This window comes from Vicugna pacos, chromosome 1 (genome assembly GCF_048564905.1).
Source record: "Vicugna pacos chromosome 1, VicPac4, whole genome shotgun sequence".
In the NCBI taxonomy this organism is placed as follows: Eukaryota; Metazoa; Chordata; class Mammalia; order Artiodactyla; family Camelidae; genus Vicugna; species Vicugna pacos.
The window spans coordinates 72436218-72464104 of record NC_132987.1 but is presented as its reverse complement, the minus strand read 5'-3'; the positions used below and the strand labels follow the sequence as shown (position 1 = coordinate 72464104).

At 40.3% G+C, this 27887-nt stretch overlaps 1 protein-coding gene across 24 annotated transcripts in view; it reads right to left on the bottom strand.

Moving 5' to 3' along the window:
- ZBTB20 (zinc finger and BTB domain containing 20) overlaps positions 1-27887 on the bottom strand; it is a 730245-nt gene that overhangs the window by 126490 nt on the left and 575868 nt on the right. For all 24 annotated transcript variants that reach the window (XM_072964827.1, XM_031681015.2, XM_072964854.1 and 21 more), the window contains one exon: positions 25436-25475. The gene's annotated coding sequence lies outside the window, so the exon portion shown is untranslated. The remainder of the gene's footprint in view (positions 1-25435; positions 25476-27887) is intronic.

Below are 27887 nucleotides of genomic sequence, written 5' to 3'. Positions count from 1 at the left end.
TGTCTTATTGACTTTGCTTTCTTAATACAATGGATTATCAGAGAAGTGATTTAATTATGTTTAGCACTACCTTGTGACTCTGAAACTCATCTTCATCCACAGTATAGAATTCCTTTTAAAAGAAGTTATAAGTCCCTGATTTCCCAGAACAGACCTGGTTTCAAATCTCGTCTTTTATTATCCCCACAAATATGCTTGTATTTATAAAATTATGTCCTATCTTTGTTCCTTATCATTATCAGCTTTCTGTATAAACTAGCTGAAAACGTCAGGTGCAGGAACCTGGTTCTGACCAGCACAGAGCACTCAAGAATTAGCTCCTCCAAGGTGGAGCCGGTAGAGGGAATCCAAATCAAAGTTTTCGAGGGAAGTGGAGATAATAAATAATATTAAGAATAGTAACTATATGTACTGAATTCTTAACAAAATGTTCCTGATCCTACTTATATATCATACTTAATCTTCACAATATGCCCATTTTACATATGAGGAAACAGAGGCTTAGATATGATAAATGCCTCACCTAAGGTCATTTGCCCAGTGAGTGGCATCTAACTTTAGAGCTATGCTTCATTTGTTTTACTAAACTATCTTCAATTTCAGGGGAATACAGTCTAAAGAGGTAAATTTAAAGAGCAGTTATAAGGTTATAAATACAAGGTGGAACCAAGACTCAGGATTTGGAGTTGGAACAGATTGGGAACTAAGGTGGTGGTGCAGCATGGTGGAAGCTAGCAGGTGTATAATACATGGGTGTCATGTGACACTAAAAGTATAGTGACCTGCAGGGTTGAGAGAGAGAGATGGGGGAAGGCAGAGAGAGAATATGTGTGTGTAGGGGTGGTAGATGAGATACATAGGGCTGCTTCGCTGATTTCCTGTTAGCCTCTCTTAGAAATGTAAATAGAGCTTTGTGTGTTGGGGCACAGAGGGCAAAGAGGATGTGTCTGAGAGCTCTTCTCAAAAATCTCTCTCTTCACATGTCACTAACTGGAGGGGAAAAAACCTGGCTGTCTAACAAGCTTCTCTAAAATACAGTTTCTCCAAGAGGGTTAAACCTCATTCACACCTTGGAGTAAATTACTTTAATGAGGCTACCAGACCACCTAACCGAGTGTAAACAGTCAAGATGCCACAGTTTGACTGGGGAAAGGTGATGGATAACTGCAGGCTGAAGAGCATAAGAAGGGTGACGGGTGATGAGACAAATGAGGATGAGAGAAGGATTTCCCTAGAAGAGTAGAAGGGCACCAAATGTAATTTTGTGAAAACACTGTAAGATCCATATTAATGTAAAGTAGTAGCATCATCATTATCATTAGTTTCCCTCTGCACTTAGGTGCAGAATTTTCCTAGTAGCCAGTGCACAATCAGAATCACCATTGTTTGCTAATTTCTGTGTAAATACATACTCAGCAGAATGCCCTCCTTGTCGTAACTCCTCAGTAAATACTAGTTGGGCAAATGGGATGTCAGAATTAGTCTGGAAGTTGGAAACCTTCCGATTTCCCCAAATCCAACGTGTTTCTCCAATCCGACCTATCAAGTTCAGGAGATTGTTTCCTCAGCGGTAGGAAGGGAGAAAGAACACAGCAAGTGAGGAAAGAACCCGTATCTCAGTCCTCTCCTTCCTACCACCTGCGTGGTCCAGGACAGTGTGCTGTGGATTCTGGGGGCCTGATGCACGGACCTCCCATGGCTGAGGCACTGTGGTAATAATGGAGCTATGTAACAGTTCAATTATGAAATGCATGATGAGAAATGAACAAAACAAAGAGGGTAGGTTAAAGATGAACCCTTTAACGAATGGGCTCATCTCAGCCTCCCCTGGAATCTCAATACACTTTAAAAATTTTCACTCTAGACCTATTCTGGGTCTGCCCCATGGTCAGAATATTTGTTTCCCCACCTCCACCAAATTCAAATGTTGGAATTCTAATTCCCAATGTGAGGGTATTAGAGGTGAAGCCTTTGGGGGGTGATTAGGTCATGAGGGTGGAGGCCTCATGAATGGGATCAGTGCTTCTCTAAATGGGGCCCCACAGAGCTCTCTAGCCCCTTCTGCTGTGTGAAGAGCCAAAAAGAAGTCTGTGGCCCAGAAGAGGATCCTCACCTGACCATGCGGGCATCCTGACCTCTGACTACCAGTCTCCAGAACCATGGGAAATAAATTGCTGTTTATAAGCCATCCAGTCTACGTCTGGTATTTTGTTCTAGTAGCTCAAACAAACAAAAACAATGTACCCAGGTACTCCTGGAACGCAGTTATCTACAATCTCAACGAGCACAGCTGGAGTATTCGATTCCACGGCAGAGCACAGGCACAGCGGAGTCCTGGGGACCTGGAGAGTCCCAGCAGAGCGCGCTGTATGTGTGCACGGGTCTTACCCACCCTGGCTGCTGCCCCTTCCGCTTCCCCCTTCATACATATCTTTCCCACTTTATAACGTCACAGGAGACTTCTAAATTATAGCGCTTTTCAAATACGTTTTGTATCTTACTCTTAACTTAAAGGGGAGAGGAGGAGTACTTTCTTATAGATGGGATTTGACAGTAAACTTGTTATTTTGGGTATGTTTTCTTACTTGTGAATTGTGGCCTAAAATGCAGATTTTGTCTAAAGATTGATAATGCTTTAGAATGTAAGAGATGAAGTGTGTGGTCCACTGGGTTGTGGTTACCATAATCACCTGGGAAGGTTTAAAAAATACAGATTCCTGAGCCTTGGCCTCCTCCCCTTTCTTCCCTAAATGATTCTTAGCTAATGTCATGTTTTGGCTGCTTGCAGCCAGTTCCAGTGACCAGGGGTCTTAATCAACCTGTTCACTTAACTGCCGAGGAGCCTGAGACCCAGAGGGGGAGCAGCGACATCTCTAAGGCGACATAGGAATATATTATGTGTGAGGATGAAGGCTGTGGATAATGTGAAACTGACCCCATTACCTATATCCCAAATTACCTCATTATTTTAAACTAGATTTTGTACGTTTTTATGTATAATTCGCACATCTACACGCCACTTACGTGGCATTCCAAATAGGGTTAAGAACAGAAAGAAAGCGAAAAAGACCTACAAGCAGCCCAAACTGGCACCAAGTAGACCACACACAGATCCCGCACGCCCCTCGGATTAGCTCTGCTCTTGCCCCTTTGTGCTCTTTGTCTTTGAGACAGAGGAGACTCAACATGTTGACCTCCAAGCCTGGCCCTTCTGCTGCACTGTTGTCTCATGCCCTCAAAAGCCCAGCTGAACTCTCAGGGACACCCGGTCCACACCTTCATGCTGTATGCTCAAAATTAAACTCGTGCTTTTGGCTCCCAAATCTGCTCCTGCTTCCTAGCCCTCTGCTTCTGTTTATGGCACCACTCAGGCTCAACGTGGTAATGATATCTTTGGTGCCTTCCTCTCCCTTGCTCCCCAAATATAACGCACTAATTCTCCTTCCGCCATGTCTCGTAAATCAGTTTACTGGCTCCGTTGGTTCCCTCTGCCCCTGCCCTAGTTAGGGCCCTCCTTGCCTCTTCCTGGTCTATTGAGATAGTCTCTGACTTGATCAGTGTCCTCTCGTCTCTCCCTACTCCAATCCATTTTGCTCACTGCTGCCAGATTAATCTTTCTGAGGCATAGCTCTGATTATGCTACTCTCCTTCTAAAAACTTTCAATAGCTCCCCATTGTCTACTGAATAAAGTCCAAACTCCTGGCTTGGTAATCAAGTCCTTTCACTTTCTGGTCCCACTTTACTCTTATCACGTTATTTCCCACTACTCGCCTTCACATACTCCTTGCTCTAGTTAAACCCAAATACTTCTTTGCAGAGTCATTACCCTTTTGATTCTTCCAGGCTTTGCTCACAGTTTCAGAAATGTTCTTTTCTTCTATCTGTCTGCTCAAGTCCTCCTTGTTCTTTCAAGGCCCAAATCCAGTGTCACCTCTTCTGGTAAAGCCCCCAGTTAGTCTTCCTCTGAACTCCGATAATACTCTGTGCTACTTTTATAGAGCACCTCACTTTCTGGTATGGATTCCAGCAAAGTAGGCACATTTCTCGGACCTGCTGTTAGATTAAGACTTTCTGTGTCTTGTTTATCTGTGTATCCCCTGCCAGGCTGAGTACACAGCGTACTGCAATCATTTACATATTTGTCGAGTGCATGAGTGAATGCACAGACTTTATATGCAATCTAAATGATGTGGGTTGTATTTTTTCCCTAGTCTGAAACAGATTAGAAGTGGTGCATTAGAGAAGAAATGAAGATTAAAATGAAACCAGCACAACAAGAAGACAATTGATGACTAAAGAAGAGAAATAAAAACTATAAAAAGGAGACACGAGAACTAAAAATATTATAGTGGTCCGGAGGTAAATACGCACAGAAGCAAATAATCTTATTGACTAAGGACCAAGTAGTTGATGCCACATACAACTGCCTGGAAACCACAACACAATATTCAAATAGACAACATTATTTTTATACTTCCCCATCCTCTTTAGCACCAGTAGAAATGCAATACAATTGTCTAAGATGATGACCCTCAATCACTTAGAAATTAATGAATTATGGTACATATAGTCTAAGGAAGCTGGATATGCATATCAACTTAAGATACTACATATTGAAACTTAATATTAATAAAATAAAATATCTTTTGATAATTATGAGGAGATAAGCTTCTGTTACATGGGATATTCTGTTTGCATAAAATGATTTCCATAGTGAAGTCAAATAAATAAGCTCTCTCTCTTTACACATGAATACATCTATATATTTTTCTAAACATAAGGGCAATTCATTTTGTGTCATTAAAAATAAACCATGCCAATGTTATGCAATTCAGGACAACAGAACACTGGTAAGACAAAAAACGGAGATCTCCAGGCTCTACAATTTATTATTTAAAAAATTTGGGATTACATAATTATGTATAATTATGTATGCCCCTTTTAATATATAGCATAAGTCGTCCAGGTTATTATAAGGTCTTCATAAATATTTCAATGACTCAAAAACTCTATCTAGTGGGTATGTCATAATACACTTAACCAGTTCCCTAGAGTTGAACACATAGCTTATTTCCAATTTTATAACACACATACAGCTAAGAAGATTGGCCAGGAGCTGATAATTGTTGAAGCTGAGTGAGGAATTCATGAGGGTTCTTGCTGATGTTCTTTCTACTTCTGCACATGTTTGAAATATCCACAATTAAAAGGTTAAAAAAATTATCTCTGATAAATATTTTGTGTACAGTGGTTTTTATTTATTTGTAATCATCCTTAGGTTAGGTTGGGTACCAGCTGCCTGCCTCAAAGTCCGACCCCATCATCACCTAGTTACATAACTGCAGGAGAGCTGCGGCTGCATTCTCCTCATCTGAGGAGGGGCTGTAATAATGGTAACCGACAGGGCTGTAGTAAGGGTTGTACAACATGGTATGCATCCCGTGCCTCCCATGGTGCCTGGCACCCTGTTAGTGCACTACATACCACCTGGAAAAAACCAAAATGATGATTGTGTACTTAACTGTATGTGTTGTGGTTGTAAAAAATCACCCTGTGAAAACTGAGAAACATGCCAGAAATAACACCCTGACATATGTCATGTCCGTCTCCAGGTCAGGCACTTGTTCTAAAGATACTGCCTATGCTAAAATAATTTAGACTCTTAACTACCCTTATGGAGCATTTTCTAGTGGCTGCTACTGGGCTAAATGCTTTACATGTATTATCTCATCATCAAGAAAATTCTTGGAAACAATTACTATTCTTATTTTATAACGAAGGAACTTGAGGGTTAAAGATGAATTAACTTGTCCCCAAGGACACAGGAACAGGTAGGGCCTGTTGTCAAACACAGGTCTGAAGCCCTGGAATTCATCCCTAAGCTACCGGAAATGGCCTTCGGACCCTTCTCTCTTTTGCATAGACCTCAGCATTTCTAATCTTTATCCCTCAGATGCCAATTTAAATTTTGGACAAAATTTTGGCCCAACTTTGGAAGTTTAATTGGCCTCTGGTATGAGCATATTTTCCTTCCTTTTCACTTTAATCAGTGTTATTTAATTTAAAAATGTAGTCCAGAAAACGATTTTAGAGAAGAATAAGGAGTACTCCATAAAATAAGCTGCCTTTTAAGAATGCATATCTTATGGCCCCCCCAAATTAATATCTATATTGGTTTTGAACAGTGATTTCCCATTAGTTTGATTAACTTATGTCCACTATAAAAGAATTCATTACCAAACACATACACATATGCACACTCTTTAGAAAATCTACAGTGGTCCATACTTCATTTAAAATACGTAATCTCTAAATGTGTATGGATATGTGTGGGTGTGTAAGATACAGACAGTGAAAGTTTGAATTTGGAAAATGCTTCAAAAGTCTGAAAAAGGTGGTTTTCTACGAACATCATGAGACGTTAAGTCACAGGAGGTCTTCATTTCTAAAAAATGGTCAGATGGCAAATTAAGTCTTTTATTTTGGGTCTGGGGAGGCTACTCCCGTGCAATGCACTCTAGATGAGAAACACCAAAAGGGATGTGGCATCTCTTCTGCCTCAGACAGCACATTTATGCATCTGTATTATAAAAAATGTGCCAGCTCTAGCAAGCTCACAGTACTGAGCAAAGTGCTACAGTTACAGCTGGGAATTTGTCTTTCAGGGCTGGCTCTATTCACTGGTTGGTGGTTTTTTTGAGGGGGGCTGTTTCTCCCTGGGGGTTCACTGTGGGGTGCAGTGATAAAGGAGGGAGTTTTTGTGAGTTCTATTTTGGATTTTGGTGAATAGGAAAGCAGGGAATTTGCCAGCCTGTTACTCAGTTATACTGAAACATGATGCAAACTGCCTCAATTTGGAGCACAGAAGGTGCTGAAAAAATTTTCTGAGGAGGTCTTGAAATATCTAAGCCTGTCTTCAAGGAAGGACTTGTTTTTCTCAAAAATCACCCAGTAAATAATAGAGGTATGTTGTTGTTGTCTCTCTTTCCAGAAGTGGTCCGCTAAGTCACCATCCAAAGTATCACTCTCCAAAGGTAGCCAGTATGATATTAAAAAATGACATTGTGTTCTTTAATTCCCAGGGGAGCATGAGGAGAAATATGCTTGCGTGCGGACCTTCCTTACAAAGTCACTTCTACATTTGTGCACCGTTAGGGGTATGCGCTGCAAATGTTTGAACAAGCTGCATTTCCATATTTGCATTGTCCAGTCTCTGTTCTTTTTTCCCATTTTCCTGAATATGCCTGAACATATGTGCCCAGTGTAAACAGACAACAGCATGGACATGTCTACTTGTGTTTCCAATTCCATACTATCTTGAGAATGGTTCGGCTTTCTAGAAGCACAGTCACATAATCTGTTTTGGTTTGAAAAACTGCTCAGCAAATGCATGCAGGTCATCATGGCAGGTAACAGAGCATTTATTGAAGTGTTGAAACAAACAGAAAACAAAGTCCAGGATACCATCACAGAACAGCGTCTCCCTTGTGAGATCCTCTCAGCTGAGGAAGGATTGAGTGAGACAATAGTAAAACAAATACCCGTAGGCTTTTCAAACAGTGACAACCAGCTCAGGGTTAGCAGTGTTTCTAGACCTTGATGGTACAATGATGTCCTCAATCTTTGCTTTCAGACACTGGATTACTGCTTAAGTAGCCTTTATCATTTCCCCCCAATTTCTGTTGAGGATGCCCTTGAAATTAGATCATATTTGTTCCTGACAAAGCATATGCATATTGTGGCATCACTCTAAAACCTACGATTGGTTTTAGCTCTATGAAGAGAAAAAAAATTCCAGCAACCTTTCATGCTGAGATTTCTCATGCTAGTTCTCAGCACAGAAGTGATTTTTTTTTTTAAAGTTGCATAAAGCCTAGCAAGGTTTAAGTTTTCCCAGCAAGGAGAAAGTGTTTTTCAGCTGTTAAATTTTTCAGATGCTTTTTTTGAATTTGGATAAAACTCAAAAACATGTTTGTTTTAAAATGTAAACCTTTTTATGTACAGAGGTTTGCATATAGAGAAATGCTATTACTATGTTTAAAGGTACTTGCTTTTGAAATAAGGAAGTCATAGGCACTTAAATGTAACAAACTGCACACTGCTTTATGGACATTTCATTAGGCACTAACATAAATATGATGTTCTCGAGGACCACTGAGTACACGTTTGCCAGCAGGATCACTTATGACACTGGTAGTAGATGTCTGTCCGTGTGAGAGCCAAGGGTGGCCAGGTTTGGACTGAAGAGCATCCTTATAGTCAGCTAGCACGCTTTCCCAAGACTTTCACTCCAGCTGCGTGGTATTTCTTGGCCCTAAACTTGCTTGACTCCTCAGCTTGTCGTCTGGACCAAAGTTGATACAATATATGGTATGTCAAGCACAAAAAATGAGGAAACACACGGAGGTGCCAGAAGGTCTGCTGCCTGCCATATTGAATGGATTTAGTCACTGTTCAATTTTTAGCACTTGTAGATACACTGAATGGAAAAATATATTATCTTGATCTACCCAATTTTTTTCAAACATTTTTATTCATGACTCACAGTAAGAAGTTCATTTTACACTGTGATCCAGTGATTGTTTACATACATACATGGAAATATACACACACACACACTATACACATACATACACACGTGTGTGTGTGTGCGTGTACCAGAGACAGAAGGTAACCGATCTAGCCACATTTTAAATCTTGAGATTCTTTATCATTCTATCGAGTATTTTATTACTTGGAAAGTTGAAGATCAAGGGTTAGAAATTCAGCACACTTCAAACTTCTAATCAAGTACATCCTAAAATTATGAAAAGTGCCTGATCTTCTGGTTTAGTCTTTGAAATGCCAACAAAATCCATTCTTTCCCTCATTCATTCATAATTTATTCATGTATTCATTCTCCAAACATCTATTGACAGCCTACTATATGCCTTACGCTATATACCTGCAACATATTTCTAGGCCAGTTACTTCACAGTTGCTTTAGAATTTATGGCAGAGTTGGCCAGATGGTTCCTGAAAAGGAGAATCTTCCAGAGTAAAACAACCTGTTCACAGTGCTCGCTATCTAGCAACTAAGAGCCCTGATAGCATCTCTCCTCACCTCTTATTACGGTTCTAGTATAAAACCGTAAGTTTATTTCTATTTACTTTTCATATTTAACCTTCATTTAAAATGTTGAGTGCAACCATGAGATTTTAATATAAGAATATTCAAAAATAACTTTCCTATGATAAAGTCTTCCTCACGTCTTACGTGATACAGAGAATATTTACACAAATTTTCTCACGCTACATATATGCAGAAAACTGTTACCTATTTTATAGTGCTTTTGAAAATAAATGCACTAAAGACATGTGAAGTTCTAAGCAGCAGAATAAATAAACATTATCATACTAGTACCACCAGAGACAGAGTTTCTGCTCCCCTTTTGATGAGGGCAGTATATGTACACTAGGAAGACAGATCCTAAATATTTATTACTAGACCTTCCTTAGGTAGGCATGTCCTTCTGTTTCAGGAGAAAGCATTATATGAGTACTTAGCTGAGTCTAATTCAATTACTTACATGGCTGTCCCAGAAAATGGTTAGCACTGTAGACCAGAGACTTAGAAAATGCAGAAGACTGACAGGTGGATGAGACACGAGTCTCTCTCCTCATCATATAGGTCATAATTCAAGGTCATGGAACTAACAGTAGGAGTTGCTATGTCTTAAGAGTAAAATGTTTTCAGGCTTTTAAAGAGAATTTTAAATGAATTAACTTTATTTTGGGAATTATGATTTGGGTCCTATTAAAATACTACAATTGGACATTGCTTCATGAATATAATTATAGGCCACCTTTTCAAAAGATCTTAATAACTCAATTTTTTATGGGTACAGTCAGTTGTCTGCCTAAAGTTATTCCACCTTCCGAAGCATGTTACTTTGCACAAATGGCAAACTGGCATGTGCATAATGACCCAGAGAAAGAAGGAACTGCTGAGGTCATGTAAGTAGGGATGTGGCAGGCTTCAGGCACAGACGCCAAAGGGGCCAGAAACATGGGCAAACAGCTTCCAATTGTCCCTTCTTATGTTTGTGCATTGTTTCTATATGGAAAATTACATTTCCCTGAGAGTATATGTGTAAATATGCATCTGTTAGTGTTTTGGCAACTTTAAGTTACCTAAATTAGTTTTGATCAACACTGTCGGATTTTTAAACCCACCAACGTAATAAAAGCAAGTTTTAAAAAACACAAACAAACCCTACAGTACATTGTGTGCTGTGCTGTTCCAAGCCTCAGTTTCAAGACAAAAGGAGAGCGAGACTTTGTCATTCGCTAGCTGTTAATAATCAAGAGAAGATCTGCCAGACAAGCTCTTCGAGGGCTCTGTCTGTCTGGACCAGGTATATGCTGCAATACACAAAGGGCTTTGCAAGGGGAGAAAAATGAGTGTTCATGGACAATGATGCAGCTTTCTTAATTAAGATTTTCATTACTGATACATACATTAAGTTCTGCAACTGCAAGAGCCAAAGCACTGTCATGTGCAGGTAGATGTCCCTGATTCCATCTTCAGGCAGTAAAGCTAAAACATATTAAACGTGCACCCAGCAAATGTTGTGGGAGCCAGGAGAGCTCCAGAAATATTTCTGTTGAAAGCAGAGAGGCTCCATTAAAAACAAATTTGTAATGCATCTAATAGGCAGGAGAAAAGCCCATACCAACAGACTGTGTGTGTGCGTGTGCGTGTGCGTTCCTGCAGGGGACAGCTTTGAGGTCCCGAGCCTCAGACGGAGGTAGCTGGAGCTGAACTAGAAATAATCTCTACAATCACATCAGTAGCTCATGTGATTAAGGTCCCTAAAAGGACCTTTGATCTTTAAGTTTTCTAATGCTTATTGTTGAGAAAGGATATAAATGACTGATTTGGGGTAGATTTTGGAAGATGGTGAAGACTCACGTCCATAGCTGGCCCTGACTCTGTCCCTCTGGGTCACTTTGTCTGTTTTCCCTGGATCCGCAGGCTGGTCCACAAGTCAGTGTGGTCTGCCAAGGGTGTACTGTTCCCATGGAATAATCTGACTGTGGTGTGGGGAAATCTTTCTTCTTAGATCAAGTTATTTTTACAAAAAGAATTTTGCTAACAGATGAGAGGAAACTAAAACCTTGCACAATCCTAGAAATGGATGAATAGCTTGAGTACGTGTTTTTGGTTACATCTTGACTAAAGCCTAACTCATTATAGGGTTGCTGGCACTATTAACGTGCTCCCAGCTCTCCCTTGTTTTTCTGGCTTCTAATTGCATCTCTTCCTGTTTCAAAGTGTGTGTCCCTTTGCGGGGCTATCCATAGGGCTCCTGTCTCCTCTCTAAAGAAGACCTCCAAGTCTAGCTTATTACTAACAAGGAGATGATTGTTAGACACTGAATTTCATGAAAGATCATTGTATCGTAACAGTCAAAAATTGTATATTCATTTTTTTATTAGGTAAAAGCATTTATCCAGAATTTATACGTAAGTCCCCATTTTCTATGAAAGAATAAACCAGAATTCAACACCAAAATTGCTCAAAAGGAAGTCTTTAAGTATTTTGGCTATAGTTCTTTGTTGCTTGGGAAAAAAGAGGGAGAATTCCAAATAATAGTGGCCAATAAGATTTCTCTTGGTTTCCTGCACCAAGATTCAGATCTCTGAAGTAGTTTTCTGGATGTTGGTGTACATTTCTGAAATTCTTTTCCTAGGTGTATCAGAGAATTGGGGTGGAGTGGTGAGCACACAGCCTACTCTGAGGTGACTGACCTCTGTACCAATTCTAGAGGAGTGATGTTAATGATTGGTAACAATAAGATGACCAGGAAATTGACTCTATAGATAGATAGATAGATAGATAGATAGATAGATAGATAGATAGATAGATAGATTGTCAACAGATATTTTATGCATTTTACAAAAACTAAATGGTATTAAGATTCTTCCTAACCTTCACTGAAAAGTGCTATTATAAAAGTGGTAGAGGAGTATGTGGAACCTACTGGTGAAGAACCAATGCAGTGGACATTATTCAAATATGGATGATGATGGGGAAAAGCAGGAAGAAAAATCCCAGAAAGTGATTCTAACTGGAGACTTCCTATTACTTCTCTTATGCAACCTTGACTAGTCTGTAAGGACCAGACTGAAGGACACTGTTAAAGGATTTAAGTGTACCTTTTACTCAAATTCTGTCATGAGAAATAATGCTTCTTTCACCCAAAATAAAGGGTTAATTTTAAATTAGAGGTAATATTCATTTTCCATATATCAAAAGCTTAGAAATTTACATGGAGGAACTGAAGGTGGAATCAGTTTTAGCCTACCAAAGTGTGAGAGGTACAGTGGCTCATTCTAAATCAATATCTGGAAATGATTCTCTGGAATAAGGTAGGTATGCATGATTTGTTTGCAATAACCCCACATTAAAAGGAATTAGAAATAACAAAAGAGACCCCAGAAAGAGTGCATAAAAGAAGGATCTAATGAACGAAAAATAAGCCCTTAAATCTATCCACTACAAAGACCTCTTATACAAGAGAGTAGAAAAACTCTGAAAAGAAGGTTACACATGTACCATATAATGTGTGCATATATATGTGTGTGTGTGTATATGTGTGTGCGTGTATATATATAATGTGTATCCTATACGCACACCCCAGCCCAGATTTGAATTGGCAACCATGTTTGGGGAAGAAAAGAAAAGGGTGAGAAAGAACAAGAGGAAGACTCAATATTATTTAACAACTCCAACTTTGATCATTATTGTGGTGTCCCCGTTTGGCCTGAGTACAGGCTATGTTTTAGAAGCAGGTGTATAACATGTCAAGTTTTCTAAACGCATCATTAAGAAAGCCAGGCATTCAGCACCCTGGGCCCTCACTATACTGAGCCAGCAATGACAGCAGCGTGGCCCCTAACTGCTCTGGACGCATCACTGAAACCTAGTTTGTCATCATGTGCTCCCCCAGTTTCACTACTCAGGTAGAGAAGGAGTCATTTACTAGGCCTAGCTCCTTCCACTTGTCTTGGCTTGTGGTTGGTTTAAAGGGGCTTCTGTACCTTCTTCAACATGATTGCCTCTTTTCTGCTTCTTTTCTGGACACTGCCTGAGGATTTACGTCACTGCATATGACTGACATTCATGTACATGGTTTTCAGTTAGACGGAGAAAGAATGCCCCCGGGCATTTGCCATCCTTGTCATCTGCAAATGAACTTTTTGCACTGAAGGAATGCTCCAATTATCACTCAGAACAGTGCTGCACAACTCCCGCCCCTCTGAAAGACCTGGGGTACACGCTCTGAGAACCAGACGCTCCCCATCCCAAAACACAGTTTGTCAGTTTGCACGATGGAGGGCAGGGGCTGATGCTGTCAGCGTGACATCTCTGCCTCTCTAGCATCTTTCACTTTCCCTGAAGTTGCTGAAAAATATTCCATTTCATTAAGTATGTAGTAATACACATGGGAGTCAGAGAGAGAGAGGGGAAGGTGGAGGACACTGATGACATGGCCTCTAGCACTTTATTTATGAGAACATCCAGAAATCTCTATCTACATCTGGTAGAAGAATAGTGTCAATTCTGCCCTGGAGACATGGATCAGGCAATGTTGCCAGTGTGGATTTTTCCCTTCCCAATAATTTACTGATTCTGGAGTCTGATGGCAGAGCTCAGATGATCATTTTCACATTCATGTGAAAGCCTGCTCCTCTGGGGGATGGTGATGTCAAATACACATAAATGGATGCAGCACAGGGAAATACTAGCTGTCCCCCCAGAAGCCTGCAGGTCCCCGAGTGGGGCTTTGCTCCCACAACGCACCCTGGGAGAGCGGTGAGGGTGGGACTGCTCACAGAGCACAGGAAACGGTGCCTGCGGTGACCTCGCAGGACTTGACGGGGCACTGCCTTTGCAGCAAAGAATGAGAATACACAACTACATGCTTGTTAGGCTGCTCATTTGCCCTTTCCAATTTTTACTGTGCTATTCACCTTTTCATTGTTGATTTATACCTACTCCGAAGTATTAGGGGTATGTCACAGTATTTTCCCCAGTTTTTCAAAAATACTCTCTACCATAGTGATTTTTATTTGCATGTAATAAAATTTAATATATTTTTCTTTAAGGTTTCAGCCTTCATTATACACTTGGGAAAAGCATCTTGTACCTTCAGGATGAAAGTATTCACTTATGTGGAGAAAAATGACAATTGACAATTACAGAATTAGTGAAGACGCAGAGAAATGGGCAGCCTCTTTCTTTGCTGGTGAGGGTACGCATTAATACAACTTTACTGGAGGACATTTTAGCAGTAGATAAATTTTACTTTGGCAGTTCCACTATTAGAAATTTATCTTAAGGAAATAATCAGGCAAGTGAATTTTTTAAAAAATGCATATGTGTATAGAGATTGTTATTGTAGCATTGTTTACTTAGAAAAAATTTCCAAATATCCTACATATTCATCAATAAGTGACTTATTCAATAAATTACCCATATACTGGAGTACAATGTGGCTGTCAAAAATATAATGTAGATCTATATTTATTAATGTGGAAAATGCCTGTTACAATGTTGAGTAAAAAGAAAGCAGATTTCAAAGCAGCAAGTAGATTTTCCTCTCATTTTGGAAAGAGAAAGGCAAAGAGAGAGAAAAAGAGACAGATAAACAGATATACTTGGAAATATACTTCCAAAAGTGTTACCAGTGGTTATCTCTGGGTGGTGAGATTTTGAATGGCTTTTATCATCACTGTAACAAATTCAAACAAAACTAAATGTGTACTTTTCAGAAGTTAAAATTAGAATTTTAACTTTAGGGGGGGAAAAGCTTAGAAAAACTCCACAACAACCACTTACAAACTCAAATATGAGTTTCACAGTCATTAACAATTAGTAACTCTCTTAATAGGGTGACATTATCGCCTGACCACTCTCTGGAGGGTGACATCACTGCCTGCCTCAAGTTTACTCCAAGTTTGACAATTCAAGTGACACATTACAGCTCTTATCTTAAAGGACTTTAAGGCATAAAAGCTCAAATACTAGAAATAACTCAAATCTATATCTAGGGCATAGTTAAGTAAATTCTGGGGGGTTTATATGATAGAAAATTATTCTGACATGATGATGGCACTTATAAAGAGTATATAGTTACACTGGGAAGTGCTTATTACATAATATTTAATAAAAAAATAGGATATAACCCTATACATATAATGTATGCTCAATTATGTTAACATTCAGAGAAAAAACTAGAAGATGTTTTAAAAATGGGTAATAATGGCTTTCTTTTCTGTTTAGTGAGATTATGGATATTTTCTCTGTACTCTATACTTTCTTAATATTTACAGTAAGTGTGAATTATAGAATCATGAAAGAAGCAAATATTAAAAAAAAATACAGCTGCTTTGCTCAACAGCTGCCAAATTTTACCCCAGATGTATCTGCAATTTAGTTTTGAGTCAAATGGCCCTACTATCATTCTGTAAAGGGAATCTAGCAGAATGGGTTGTGTTCAAATAAAGGCAGGCCGTCACTGCCATCTCCTCTTTGTAAGCCACCATTTTATAATGCTTAGAGGAAATTTGATTGAGGAATCCCACTGCTACTGGCAATTAGGGATTTCCATATTCTTCAGGTCTCCTTCATATCCTGTCCTGTATTTCCAGAAGCTGGAATTTAGTCATCTACAGTCGTCTCGAATGTCTCCAGGTCCAGAAGCTACTCTGGAGGCAGAAGGTATAGGTCATTATTAGGGATGGAAGCTCCTCTATTCGTTTCAAGTGGGAGTTCCCTTGAATAATAAGGGTGAGCTGCTCCAGAAGGTCTTCTACAGGTAATTAGCTTCCTTTCCCTTCTTTCCTCCTTCTCTCTTACCTACCCACTCTTCCTCTCTCCAGCCCTTGTTTTCAATAAATAGCCTTTTGTATAGTTAGATGGAAGCTCTTGAAATTTAGAGAAAATCACATGGTACTAATACCAAGTATTTGATCTAAAAATTGTTCCTAAATGATAATATTTTAGCAAAATGATGATGGGAGAAATCAGAATATGTATGATGCATATTAGAGGCTTGGCCATAAGGCAGACGGTAGATATTTTGTAAGAAAGCAAGAGAATAATGGGAGGGATGGGAGGAAGGAGAAAGCAGAAGAAAGAAAAGTAATGACATGGGTTTCTGTGTCTTTTGGCAGAGGTTATCTAATCACCTGTTCCTGGCCTTTTGGACTAGATGTCAGCCTTTAAAATTCACTAGACTCTAGACTGTTTCCTTCTGTAGCAAACAGAGTGCCTGGTACAATGTAGGTGCTTACCAGATGCTTAGAGAATTGAACCGAGCCCTTTTACTGCTTTTTCATTCTGGCCTCCACTAGAATCAAAAGCAGCTAAAACGCCTAACATCTTTTCACACATATTTGGTAAAACCCCATCCTAATTTGAACTCAAATGCACATCTCCTCTGAGCTTCCACCTTGGCCACTGAACTGCTGAAGGAAATCACACAAGACAGACAGGTACCAAATTAACCCACCAGATTCACACTGTCAAGGAGAATCCTACTACATTCTTCTGGTCAACCTACCATCCCATTTGTCCCAAGAACTCTTTTAAACTTCTACTTTCCTCAAATCTCCTCACTTACTCCTAGCAGGACCTTGTCTTTAGGAGCCATCATTTGGGAAAGCTCTCAACCTCTCACGGCCAAACCCACACAGGGCTTGCATCTATCCCTACCCTTCCTCCTTCTTCCTTGTAACTGCAGAAGCGATGTCCCTCCTTCTGCCCTTCCATTTATGCTCAGGACTCCACATCTCTCTCCTTATCAGGCATCTTTCACCGTCAACCGTCCCATTCTCCTGTCTCTCCTATACACTGAATTTCTCCTCTCTACTGTTTTCTTCTAAGCATAGAAAAATGCCAATATTTCCATTTTTTCCCAAAACATCTTTTACCTCACTGCTCCATTCCTAAGATACTGTATTAGCTCATTTTCTCTTCCTTTCCGCTATGACTTCTAAGAGTTATCCACGTTTGCTGTTTCTGTTTTTTCACCTCTTGCTCTTTCCTTACCCCATCATGATCAGGTTACTGCTTCCATGACAAACCACCTTTTGCTAAGGTCAACAATAACCTCTAGATTAATATAATAAATGATAAATTTTTCAGTCCTTAACTTACGAAGATCATGACTTCTCAGTGGTCACTACTGCCGCTCTCTTTGAAACATTTTCTTCTCTTGGCTTCTGTGCCAATGTTCTCTGATTTCCCTACTACTTCTTAGCTGTTCCTTCTGACGATATTCACAGCCTCATTTTTCTCTACCAGCTGATTCAATATTAAGAGTTCTTCAAGCCCCAGTTTGGGCCTTCTTCTCAATCTAACCCCGTCCCCAGGCAATTATCATTCATGCCAACAGCTTCATTCACTTTCACTTTACTTCTGAAGTCCAGCTGTATATATTCATCTGCTTTCTCAGTATGCTCACTTACCTCTGTCAAAAGCATCTCACATCAGACATCTCAAAAACAGATCTTATAGTCTTCCCTCCACCCCAGTTCTCCTCTGGTGATTTGTATAACCTTGAGTGGTACCGTCCTCCATGTTGTTTTATAAGCATAAAACCAGTAGTCATAGTTGCATTTCTCTCTCCTGCATCTCCCACACCGCGTCCAGGAGAAAACCCTGTATATTTTGCTTCTGGATTATCTCTCAGTTCCATTCACTTTTCTTCTATTCCCATTGTCACTACCCCCATCTATCTCTTGTCTGTTCTATTGCAGTAGCCTCCTTACTTCTGCTCCTTCTAAACCATTTACCACAATGAAACTAGCGTGTATTTTCAAGATTTTTGTAGTTTATCATGCAATTGTAAGAGTTAATACAGAGAGATCTGGTTTGCTATCTATCCATTTTGGTCCATATACTGTCTTGTGTAACTATAGTACAATATTACAATCAGGAAATTGACATTGGTACAATCCATCCACTTTATTTACTTTTCACCAGTTTTATATGCACTCATGTATGTGTGTGTATCTAGTTCTATGCAACTGTATCATTATGTATAGATTTGCAGTGATCACCACCACAGTCAAGATACAGAACTGTTAAATCACAAGAATATTTCGGGCTACTCTTTTATAGCCATAGTCAGTTTCATCACTCCCCAGCTCCCTAATCCCTGATAACCACTAATCTGTTCTCCATCTTTATAATTTTGTCATTTCCAGAATGTCATATAAATGGAATCATTAAGTATACAATCTTGAGATTGGCTTTTTCACTCTGTAATGCCTTTGTTATTAATCCAAGTTGTTGTATGTATCAAGAGGTTATTACTTTTGAGTGCTGAGCAGTATTTCAGGGTATGGTTGTACCACAATTTAACCATTCACTCACTGAAGGACATCTGAATTGTTTCTTGTCTGGGGTTATTATGAATAAAACTGCTATGAACTTTGGTTTTTGTGTGGATGTGTTTCCATCTGTCTGGGATAAATGTACAAGAGTAGCATGATCTTTACATACAAAATTGATCACGCCACTTTCATTCTTAAATTTGCTATCCCATTGCCCTGAGGCAAGTCCTTAACGCAGCCCAAGTCAAGATCCCGGCACCACCATGCCCTGTATTATCCCCTCAGCCTCGGCGCGGGCTGCCCTTCACCTCATTCTCTCTGTTCAGCTGTATTCAGGGCCTTCATTCATGCTGTCCCCTCGGCCTAGAAACCTCTTCCACCACCCGATGTCACTTCCTATTTTTCATCTTCTGTTATTAACTCAATGGCACTTCCTCAAGGAAGCGTCTCCTGTACTTCTGGACTCACTGAGATTCCCCCTCTTATATTTGTTCTTAGAAAACTGGGCACTTTTATTGCACATCACTAAGCACAGTTTTTAATTCTAAGTTCTTTTATGTGATCATCTAATTAATATCTATCTTCCATCTTCCAGATTGAAAACTCCAGCAAAGCAGAGGCCATGTCTGTTTTGCTCACCATTTCATCTTCAGCATTTAGAAGACATTCACTTTGTGTTTAATGAAATTTGGCCAAGGCTTTCAAGACAAACAATCTTGGATTCAAGTTCTATCTCTGTCACTTCCTAGGCATTCTGGGAAGAAGATCACTCAAACATGCTAGATCTCCCATTCATCTTCAGAATTAGGATTATAATACCATCTACTTAATAAGAGTCATTTAGGTTAAGTCAGATAACCATTAAAAATGTTTTGTCCAGTGCCTAAAGAAAGGCAAGCACTCAACAGATGTTATTTCTTACTGTTATTACTAGTTTGACAAAAGTGAAGAATTTTTGTATTTCTCAGCTAGATTTTAGTTCATTATCTTCATTTCTTGCCTGTCCCTGAGATTGTGATTCTGCTAACTTTGAGAATCTGAAAAGGAACCCTTAGTTTAGATCTCCAATAATCCTATGACTCCTGGTTCCAAACCCAGGGATGTCCCCTTAGGCAGATGAGAGAGTATTTGGCCTCTTGGCTCTGGTTCCCATTTTCATCTCACTCAATACTTCTTCCTCTTGTTTTTCAGCCTGTAGATCTCAGGGTTTGTAGGAATATGTATTCCCTACTTCTAGTTTCCATAAAAAAGTTTCCCAAACACATCCTGCCTCTTGCCTCACTCCTCATACTGCTCCATGGAGGAGAGTCATCCTGCTAATAAGACAGCCCTTGGCCCATGTTTCTCAGTTAGGTGGAGTTGGGTGGAACTGATCTATCAAAGTTTCTAAGTGCAGGAATTTAGTCTTTCTCCTTCCTTTACTACTGAGACTAGTGGCCTGGAAAAGTGTTGTTCTTTTGCAGGTTCAAGTTTTCCCTTAGGAGGAAGGGCATCAGTGGGCCCACTGTACCTCTCGTGCTAAGTCACATCCTTCAACCCAGCCTTTAGCAAAAATTTTGGTTCCTCAGCTATCAGTTCTTTCATCTTATTTTCCAGTGGGTTTAGAATCTGAGTGGGGAAAAACAGTGCTCTTTATTGTACTCCTTCATAGATTCCCACACTTAGGTTTATGCCTTTACTTGGAATTGCATTCTTTTACCCTTCATCTTTTTTTACATTCCAGCCATTTGTCAAGGCCCAGCTCAATCGCCTTTTACATGAAGTCTTCCAGCCCTCAAGGCTCTCTTTCATGAATGAAATCTTATAGTACTTATTGGACTGTATCATTCCTTTTGAAATTGTTATTTATTATCTTAAATGCATATGGAACACTCAGTAGCATGACTTCTTTTCCTAACTCAATTTTGAGTTTCTTAAGAGCAAACAAGGGCAATGTCCTAGATTTATGTTTTAAGTCTCCACTAAATATGATTTTTTATATATAGTAAGTGCTTAATAATACTTATGGGATAATTGTGCTTAAGGCTGGCCTACTAACCAGGCTTTGATTTGAAGGCTCAAGGCATAATTAATATGGCTTAGTGGCTAGATGGTTCTTGAAGGGGTGGTGGCAATGGCCTAAGAAAGAAAGGTTAATATGAGTGTGTCCCTGAGATGTGGATCAGTGTAGGTCTGGATATAGATCTAGGTAGTGGAGCGCAAACCTATCCTGTGCTGTTTTCATTTTAGTAATATACTCCCCAATTTCCTTTATGAAAAGCATATGGAAAGCATGGTCTAATAGGTAGAAAGGCTAAGAGAAATGCAAGCAGAGGAAGGTACTGCTCCTGGCTGTGATAGACTGGTCTGCAGAATGTTTTGATTCTCTGAATTAGTAAAAGATTGAAAAAAAAAAATAGCCACTACTACTACAGGAAAAAAACAAGGAGAAAGGGTCCTGAAAATGGTATGTGAGCAATGAAAGACAGTGAATATTTTAAAGATCACTGAATTTAATTTATTCAACCTAAATGCATAAAAGTACAGGTGGGGACATTATTTATGCAGGTATATGCAAATCACTTTATAAAATAGGCAAAGCCCTTCTGCTTTTTATAAGTTGCCAAGGTGGTTCCTGATATTTTAAAAGCTATGCACCTTTAATGTAATTTTCGAAGAGTTGGAATCCCTCTGTTGGAATCATAGTAATTGTCAGAGCAAGTTTATTTTTTTTTCCCCTCTCCTCTGGGACATTTACAAGGTTCTCATAACCATCACAAAAAGAGTGGTTTCCACAGAGATGTGACTGGAAAAAAATCACTTGGAAATCACTGAGGAGCAAGTCACAATGTTCAAAGCAGAGAACATAGGCTTTGAAAACATGAACCCATCTGACCTTTTGAATTTAGTACAGTGAATTCCTAAGCTCTGAAACATGGGGCCCGGCTGTGCATGCCATATTGGTGCTATAAGACTGGCAGTAGGTTGGCTGTGGCATGGTCTATTTCAAACTCCTTCACAGTGCCCAGTGTTGCATGTTCCCAGATGACATTTGGTTGGCAGAAGCTGGGCCTCCAAAGCTGGCAGCCTGGAATGCAGCCCACTGTGTTTTGACAAACACATAATTGACCATCTGATCACCAGCCTACATTTTGCACTCAGGTCACTGAGGGGACCTGGGCTTTCAGTGGGTCCCTACTCCTTATCTTGTTCATCTTCTCAAACCTTTCTCCAGAAAGTAATACAGAGAAGACTTAAACACACCCACACATATTCTCCCATTTGCAAAAGAGAACATGGTACATGAAACAGAAGCTGTTGAAAATTTCCTTTAAATTGTCCTGGCAGCCCAAAGTGAGCAAGAGAAAAGCACACTTATGGTGAACTCGAATTCAGAAAGAAGGAACAAATATACCGCATTGTTTCAACACCCGCCTGTGCATAAGTTGCACTTCAGCTCAGTGGCTTGGAACTTCTCAGCAAAGGGCACCAATGGGAAAATGGCAGGAAACTGGGGCACTGATTGACTTTGGGGGGAACATTATTAAGAAATGGTTTCATTTTCAGGTGAAAGAAGAGGAAAGCAGGACCCTGGCAGTGTCTGCTCCTCCTCTGCCCACCACTCCCCCAAGTCCACTAAAGGACAACGAGACACACATCTCTGGACACCAGTGGGCAGCAGCTCAGAGAGAGGTCAGATTCAAACTGAGGTCTCAGTGAAGGTCCCATAAAGGTGTGTTTTGGCCTGAAATTTGGCCACACACAGCACACCAGCCTTTATCCTGGAAGGCAAGGATTACGCACTGGGCCAAGCCAGGCTGCTATCAGGCAGAAGCCGGTGCCTCTGCCAGCACTAGCGCGTAGCCTGCCCTCTCCACACCACGCCCACAGCTCCACACCACGCCCACAGCACTGCGCAGGCCTTGCCTTTCACCTGAGACCCGGTGTCCCTTCTCCCAGTCAGCCACCTCTGCCGTTACAGAGCGCTCTTTCCTAAAACATAAATCTACGTAAAACCCTTCAAAGCCTCCCCAGGCTTTCCGCTTCAAGTCCAGACTCTTTTGCTTGGCACACGGGGCCTCCGTGATCTGCCTCCTGCCCACTTTTCAGCCTCATCTCTGGGGCCCCTCTTTCAGTCATCATGCTCCAGCCACGAGCCCGGATCTGGCCACTGCTTGACACTTCTGACTTTGTAAATGCCTTGGCTTTTTTCCTGATTATCATCCCCTGATTCTTTCCCCTCCCCTATATCCACCTGGTAAACTACAATTCATTCTTTAGACTTTTAGGCCCAGCTTGGCCACCTCCCACAGGCAGGTGGGCACTCCTTTCTGGTTCCCCTCCCTACATCTTGTATATATTTCCATTCCAGTGCCTCTTACATGGTATGGCCTTTATTTGCTATGTGTCCTCCCTACCAGACTGTGAGATTCTTAACAACAGAGGGCATATCTTATTTATCTTGCAGTTCCAGGAAGCAAGCACAGTCACTAGCTTTCCGTAAATGTTTGTTGACTGAAAACTGAATAAAGAGCTGTGCATGATAATTAATCCAGCAGTGGTATTGGCTTCTAAAAGCAGGGTAGGAGCCTAAGCAATCTACTGAAGGCAGAAGACCCCAGCAGTAAGGCACTTCGGATGGCTATCATGGGGTGAAAGGAAGAGTGAGGGGTAGATATTGTGATGGAGGAATGTCTTGTTAACAGAGAATGTCACCGAGGCAGTGCATTTTCAGCCTTTTTGACATTTAGTGCTCAATACTGAAAGGCATTGTTCTGAGAATGAGTCTGAGTCTGAACTGTAGAGAGTTCTAACTGGTAAGAACCTGGCTTCTCAAATAGGGCAAGTCTTTGCTACCTGCTTCAAGGCAGCCTGGCAGGCTAGGGAGGGCTCTCCTCAGTCTCGGCTGAAGAGTAATGGGATAGTAAACTTTGAGGGGAACATCTGGAAGCTATTCAGCTCCTATTGAAATCTATGTCAGATCCAGGTTGGGACTTTAGACTGAATGCAATGCCGAGGAGAACAGATCGAACAGGCAGAAAAAAGTGCCCATCTGGAGGAGGCCATCGAACAGGCTCTAGGAGCCAGAAGCACTGGGGAGATGATGTTTTGATCTGTTCCCAAGGAACTCTTCTTTTCCCTTTGATGGGCACCTGGGGCACCATCTCTGGAGCCATCAGCTGTGTCTGTGGGGCACTTGAGGACAGCAGGACTGTCACAGGCCCTGCCACCCTTGAAATAAAGGCAGTCTCAGGATTTGGAACAATCTAAGCAAGCACGAAGCCTGTCCTGGGGGTGGGAAAAGGTCAGTGGGTACATGCATGGACTGTCAGCCCATTCCAGGTCATTCGTCCAGCCTCATCTCTGGTTAAAAACTTGGATCTCTCTCGAAGCTGCCGAATTGATGGTTGATATAGCATAGAATCAGTTTCACATTTTCCTGTGAGCCAGAGACAGCCTTTCAATTATGTCTTTTATCTCGGAGGTCTCCACTCGATTTCTAATCTGTGACACAGGTCTCCAGTCCCCTGTACCGCTTGTGTCTGAGGCTTGCCCTCCGGTGCTGACGTCATAATAGCTGAGCCGTGCGGGCAGGAGTGCACAGTGCTGACTCATCCCCGGTGATGTGAGGATTAATGCCTTGTCTAACACAGAGCTACTCTGTGAACTGTTTTTACACAAAAGAACTGTAACAAAAATGATTTGCCAGTCAGAGGACTAGAAATACGCAGTGCTAGGTAACTGGAGTAGGGATGCGGAGCTGCAAAGTGGTAACCACAAGCATGCACACGGACACCCGCCAAAGCACTGACAGACCCACTCTATCAACACCGAGAATGAGGGAAAACAAGACTTGTCAGGGGCAGAAAGGACCCACCCCTGCTGTATAAATGCATTACACACAGCACCAGTCTTTGGGGAGTTTAATCAATCTCCTTTCTCTGTCAAATAACTGTCACTTTAGACTTCAGCCTGAGCATCCTTTGGAGGATTCTGCTCCCCTAAATATATTTGCAGCTAGCTTCTAGGAATGTTTGTGGAAGCCACACACAAGCAAAAGAGCCATGGGAACCCCCTCTCTGTGCAAATGATTGCAACACAAGAAATATCTCGGAGTGAGAAGGAGTCCGTGAGGTAAGACAGAGTGTTGTAAATAAGGGACAGTGTTCACCAGAGAGTGAGATGCAGTTGGAAGGATGCTGACAATTATTTATCACACGAGGTGACTGTCACTACCTGTAGCATCTTTTCAGTGGTGCCTCATGTAGTGACTTTGATTACCTGGGTTCATTGCCCCAGAATCTCTTTCAAGCTGCTCAAGGTAACATTTATCCAAACCCACTCAGTGCAGCCTGATTTGGGCTTTAATAATAAATGTTTTCTCTTTTCATCTGAAATCAGTTTTTTTTTCTTTTTCTCCCCCAAAATGACCCTCCATCTTTTCTAAAAACATAATGGTACCTTCTATAAACCTCCTGGCACACATAATCCTGGATTTCTCTCTCTCTCTCTTTTTTTTTTTTGTACTTTACAATTTCACACACAATTTTAGCCTAAATGGCTAAAGTTCTGTACTTCAGTCTTATACCCCCTATAAAAGGATATTAGAAATTTTGTCCCCAAAATGAAAGTTCTGATCTAGAAGTTGAAATTAAAACCTATTGGATTTAGGGATGGGTGTTTAACTGAAGAATAAATAATTGCCCATTGATTGACAGTGAAGCAAAAGCCCAACTGTTGCTGGTATCTGGCTCAAGAATGTAAGCTGCAGTTTAGAAGGGCAGTGACTTTTGCAAACAGCAGCTGTGGCTGAGTCAAAGGCAGTCTTTATATATGTCGGGTGGCTTGGGCTGCTGGTCTTTCTAGGCCCCTCACGATGGCAACTACCACCACTACTACCATCACCAACAGCATCAACTCCAAACTCGAAAGAAGCTACTACACACTGAAGCAGCATTGGAAACCACAACAAACTCAACTGGAAAACGTGCCAACAAAGACCCAAATTTCCCAAATCTGGCACCTTTTTTTTTTTTTTAAAGTAAAGAAACCACTTTTACTTACATAAAGAGAAGGGGCAGGCCACAGACTGATGGTCAAGGATCTGAAAATCAAAGACAAAACAAGGAATTAAAAATAAACCCAATGATACTGTGGGGAGAAGGAAAGCAAATCTAGGTTTAGACAGGATGGTTGGCCCTAAAGGATGAGCAGTAGGGGCCCAAGTTTTCACTTGTAGCCCAAGAAAAAGGAGATTTTCAGTCTCATAAAATTTTCAAAGGTGTGACCTCCTGCTATTTATCGACCAATAGAGAAGGAGTGCCAACCTCTTTCTCTGTCAGCTTCATTGTGATCCGAATCATAAGAGCATTTTCTAGAGCTATGCTGTTCAATTCAGCAGCCACGTTTATCTATTTAAACTGAAAATACTTAAAATTTAGTAAAAATGTGAATGTTTCTCAGTCTCTTAGCCATATTCCCAGTGCTCCACAGCCACCTGTGACTAGGGGCTGCCTCGCAGATTGAACATTGCCATCGTTGCCTATATATGTATTGGGCAACACGGCAAGAATGGGTAAACAATGTCGCACATGACAGATCGTAGCTAATTGTGACAAAGATGAGTCAAACTCCAATAAACTCTGGTTCCTTTAAGGGCAGATTTAGTGTGTTTAATACTCAGAAGATCCTCTGGACAAATTCAAAACCACCATGCATTGTCAACCATTAGCTGAAGACCCTACTGCCTTGCCTACCACTTCTCACCAGCCTAGGAAAGTCCCCTGTGACAAAATGATTTTAAATGTAAGCATCTGTCCCCCCAAAACACATTTCTAACGATGAAACTTCAGGTTTGGGGGAGTTGACCTTAACAGTTTCTCATTCTGTATATCAAGTCTGATAATTCTCCTCTGTGATCTTCAACACACAAGCTAAATAAGCAATTATGGGACTGGCCTGCTCACCATTGTTTTGATAGTTTTTCTTATAGAAGAATAAAACTGAAGTAACAGAAGATCCAAGAGAAATTAATAAACCAAACAAGGATGCTGAGAAGACAAAGCAGGTCTCCCTACCCTCACCTCACTCAAATATGTCAAAGACTAACATAAGCTGATTGAATTCTTGTCTCTCTGACACCCATAATTTTAACCACTTCACATAAGGCCTCCAGAAATGTGCAAAACAAACTGTATTAAAAGAGATCAAGTAGCAGGATTTGATTAAATAACTTAGCATAGAATAAGACTAAGAAAACTGGCAAGCAGAGATTTCACTCCTCAGTAAGTTTTCTGGACAAATGCACCGTCATGGAGGTTCCACCAAAGAAAAAGTTTTCCTTTTATGGCCAAGGTGAAACTCAGTTCCATGAACATGCAAGAGTGAAGAATGGTGTTCTCCTCTTTGGATAAGAGTTAAGAGGAAAATCTGCAGCCTGGATCATAATGCAGGCTAACACAAGAGAGGTTGGGGGTCTCCAATGCTTTTAATCTTTTTCACAAAATCGATGAGTTTAATGAAAATTTTAATCAAGATAATTAGATTATGTATGATTCATTGAAAGTACACACAAACTTGGAATACTTATATATATACAAAGAAAAAAATATATATATGACTAGTCTTCAAAGACTTTGAAGCCCTAAGTTTTGCTACATTTTAGTCTCTTCTACAAGCTAAGATCCTAGACTATTGCACTGGTGCATCTTCTAAATCTTCTTCATTCCTTCTTTGCTTTCATCCTTCCTTCTTTCCTTCCTTCCCTCCCTCCCTCCCTCCATCCTTTCTTTTTTTCCTCCCTCTCCCAACTTATTTGAGCTTGCTTTCTTTCCCAAACTTTGAGGAAATGGAGAAAAATATGATTAGTGGTTATCTATGAAATGTGCTCACTTATTTTTCTGTTGCATGTTATAAACCCAATAAGTCTCAAAAACAATTATGCTCTTTTAAAATTACATTTGATATTTATGTTCTTATATCTAAGCATGTAACTTTCTGAATTTCAAGGAGTATTTATTCATGCAACTTAATCAGTCAAAATTAATTTTTTGATGTGATCAAAAGAGATCAATGTAAATTGTACCCAGATTGACTAATCTGGAATGGAAAGCTCTCTTTCCTGGATGTCAAATGATACACAGGCTGTCAATGACAGGAATCCAAGATGGAGAGAAAAATCACAGTGTGTATGTCACAGTCTAAGACAAATTAAAGCCAAGTTAAGTTGAAGATTTTATTGGATATAATTATTCTCTTCATTTATTAATGAAAAACAATAATATCTATACCAAATTTAATATTAAGGCTAAAAATTTAATCTCAGAGTTCTTACACAATTTATAAATGTTCATAAATGTCAAAAGACCCCTGTTTTTTGATTGTATTATAATCCGCTATGCAATTTTGAAAATATGTATTAATCTACATGGGTTTATTTTGTTCAATTCAAGTTGTTATTTTATTAATATGTATCCTTTCTGCCTAAGTGACATTCACCTTATATGTCTGTAAATTT